Source organism: Octopus bimaculoides, chromosome 7, assembly GCF_001194135.2.
Source record: "Octopus bimaculoides isolate UCB-OBI-ISO-001 chromosome 7, ASM119413v2, whole genome shotgun sequence".
In the NCBI taxonomy this organism is placed as follows: domain Eukaryota; kingdom Metazoa; phylum Mollusca; class Cephalopoda; order Octopoda; family Octopodidae; genus Octopus; species Octopus bimaculoides.
This window is the reverse complement of record NC_068987.1, coordinates 15,093,326-15,097,452: the sequence shown is the minus strand read 5'-3', so window position 1 is coordinate 15,097,452 and position 4,127 is coordinate 15,093,326.

Below are 4,127 nucleotides of genomic sequence, written 5' to 3'. Positions count from 1 at the left end.
TATATATATATATATATATATCTATCAATGTTTTTTCCATACGTCATCCTGAGATTGCAGCCAGACACATTATCAGTGATGTTTCTTGGGATCCTTGGGTATTTCAGGTCTTTCATTAATCAGTTATCCTGATGCGGACGACCCGATCAGACCAGGGTTCAACGCGTCCCAAACTCTGGTAGCACTATCTCTTTCAGGGCCGACACCAAGTCCTTGACCACTCTTGCGGCAATCTCATATATATAATAACATATTTACGAGAACCAATCTAGGACCAGAAAACGGGACACAAAACCGTCTTAACTGACGTGCATCTCATATTTTTCGCATTCTACACAGTTGTTACCGAATGCGTCATACAGCAGTAGAATAGTTTATCTTGATGGTTAAGTACCTACGAACTTAGCTATGCGCCTTATGCGATATGTGGTAGGATAGGACCATCAATTCACATCAGAAAAACCTTAATATAACCGAATTTATGTGGAGTTCATGGTATGTTCTCTTTGTTGTAACCAGTAACAGAACCATCGTGACACATACACACGCTCAAACACACACGAGCAGACAGGCATACGCACACACAAGCATTGAAATGGCTTGCATATATTCATGTCTAAGAGTTTAACGAAAACGATATAGAAACATTGAAGACAGTCTAAAGAGACGCGAACAATGCATCAATACTAATATGGCCGAACGTTTTACAGATTATAATACAGAACCTCTACCGATTTTCCTATCGAATTAGATGCTATAAATGTTTTACAGGTATAGATTAATTCGTCCTACATCACAAATATGAAATTTGCTTCACAGATCTAATTTGTTTTCAATATATAGTCACCAGCGCCATTATATAGGTAATTCAATGCTGCTTAATGCAATATTCAATATTCTTGTTGAGATTTAATCTCAATGATATAAATAATATGCATATATTATTTAATACATATATCCATACATACGTACGTACATAGAAACATATATATGCATGTGTATATGTGTGTATATATATATATATATTCTTTTAATCTGTTCAGTCATTTGACTGCGGCCATGCTGGAGCACTACTTTAAGGGGTTCTAGTAGAACAAATCGGTCCTAGAACTTATTCTTTGTAAGCCTATTACTTAGTCCATCTTTTGACGAACCGCTAAGTTACAGGGACAGAAACGCACCAACATCGGTTGTCAAGCGATGGTGGGGTGACAAACACAAATATATACATGCACATGCACACACACACACACACACACACACACACACACACACACACACACACACACACACACACACATACAACGGGCTTCTTTCAGTTTCCGTCTACCAAATCTACTCACAAGGCATTGGTCGGCTTGAGGCTATAGTAGAAGACACTTCACTTGCCCAAAATGTCACGCAGTGGGACTGAACCTGGAACCATGTGGTTGGGAAGCAAGCTTCTTACCACACAGCCACGCCTGCGCCGATATATCTAAAAACGTATACACACACACACACACACACACACACACACACACACACACATATATATGCGCGTATGCTGTGTGTATCTTTCCATGAAAGTTTCTTTTGATGCCTATAATATATCTTTATTTTGTCACCTAAATTGTGGATGTCGGATCTATACACCAGCTCCTTCTCGAGGCATTTTTGTCTAAAGAACAGTTTTAAGAGGGAGTGAAGTTGCAAAGAATATGCCTGTTTCGACAAACATACCAACATTATAAGCGTTTCTTGGGCCGGCAAACTACTACCAAAACTACATTCCTAATATTCACAAATTAAGAGCTCCATTGAATGACTTATTAAAAAAGGAAGTAAAGCGGAATTTGTTGTTAAATGCCAAAACGCATTTGAAGAAATATAAAAAAATTCTAATCGCAGATTTGTTTCTAGCGTATTTCGATTCTGAAATGAACATTGTTGAAGCGTCTGATGCTTCAGTGTACGGAATAGGAGCAGTTTTGCTACACAAGTATAAAGCTGGAAGTATGAAACCAGTGATTCATGTTTCGTGCTTGCTGACAGCGGCAGAGAAAAAATACAGTCAGATAGAAAAAGAAGTCCTATCGATTATCTTTGCCGTGAAAAAAATTTCACAAGCTTCTACATGGTACAAGCTTTCTGTTATAAACGGATCGTCGACCATTGTTATGAATTTGTGGGTCAAAGAAAGGCTTACCTACCCATACAGCGAACCGATTACAACGTTGGGGTATAATATTACAAATTACAATTTCAAAATGCAGTATATTCCATCGAAAAAATTGGTAATGCGTACTGTCTATCGAGACTAATTTCCCAAAATACGGAACCCGTGATAGCTGCACTTCAGGCAGAATATGAAATAAAAAGTATTATGAATAATATTATCCAAGAACTGCTTGTGACTGCACAGGATATAAAAATGAAATCTGTTGGCGATGAGTATATTACAAAAATGAAAGAAGCTTTAAAAAGTAAGCGGAATAAAAATACAAATTCGTGTAGTTTCTCAATATGTGACGATATTCTGATGTATGCGCCAAAGAGTTGCAATACCGACTACATTACAAAAACTGTATTGCAGCAAGTCCACGGAAGGCACCCGAGAATGTCGAAGATGAAAGCTCTGATGAGGAGCTGCGTCTATTGGCCCACTATGGACTGGGATATCGAAAATTTGGTAAGAACTTGTCGAGGTTGTGCGCCCGCAGCCAAAGCCCTACTGATTTATTCGATGTCCCAGCACCGAAAGTAATGGACTCCCGTAGAACCAGCATGGGAAAATGGAAGCGGACCGAACACCGGGAGATAAGACCCAAGCGAAAAAGGATAATAAAAAATAATAATGATAAATAAAATTTCTTTATTCCTTCGGAACTCGAAATCTCAAAAGGGGAGATGTTGTGGTGAGCGTACGACACTCGCTGACGAGAATAGACGGGACCATTACATATAAAATAGTAGCGGTCTGACGTAGTCGGCAGTTCGTAATCTGGACTTCGAAGTTCAGATAGAGTTTACAGCTCGAGTTAGTGTGTTGGTTCGTAAAAGATTGTTGGTTCGTTGCGTGTTTGTTACTGCTGCTGTTTCTATTTTGTATTGTTATATCACTGTTACAGTGTATTCTTAATCTATCGTCGACAATATCAACCACACTATGATATTGGAGGCGTAATGATATAACACATTTCAATCTTAGTAAATACTCTGTTGTTTTAAGTAGTTGCCTGATATAGAACCTCTTTGAAGAAAAAGTATATTTTCCAGTGTGATCGTAATATCATGTTTTTCCATGGTATTTATATGCTTCTTGTTACTTAATGAGTATTCAATGGTCATTTAGAATATCAGGGTCGCAGCTACGAAAGTAACGCACAAGAAAATAATCAACACCGAAACGGGGAGATGAATAACTTCTTTTAGCAGAGTAACTAGTGTTAATGCTGTACCAATTGTTTCATGCATGTGTTGGGGAGTCTCGTCTGTGCGTATTGATATAAGTGTACTGGGCTGTATGGTAATACACTTCTGGTCATGGTAGGGTTTCCGAAGACGATACAAAGTAAAGGGACACGCATCCTCAAAATCAAATAGATTAAGGAAGCATGACGATTTCTAAGACATTTCAAAATTTCTCCATTTAACTTTCCTGAACTGAACATATACACAGAATCCCAAGTGAACATATAGTATATATACACGTTCGAATACACACACGCATACACACACGCACATACACACAAACACACTCACGCAAGAAGCAATCACACATACTTGTCTCAAAGCATATATGTACACCAATAACATTATTGTTGTTAGCACTCCGTCGCTTACAACGTCGAGGGTTCCAGTGGATCCGATCAACGGAACAGCCTGCTCGTGAAATTAACGTGCAAGTGGCTGAGCACTCCACAGACACGTGTACCCTTAACGTAGTTCTCGGGATATTCAGCGTGACACAGTGTGACAAGGCTGGCCCTTTGAAAAACAGGTACAACAGAAACAGGAAGAAAGAGTGAGAGAAAGTTGTGGTGGAAGAGTACAGCAGGGTTCGCCACCATCCCCTGCCGGAACCTCGTGGAGCTTTTGGTGTTTTCGCTCAATAAACACTCACAACGCCCGGTCTGGGAATCGAA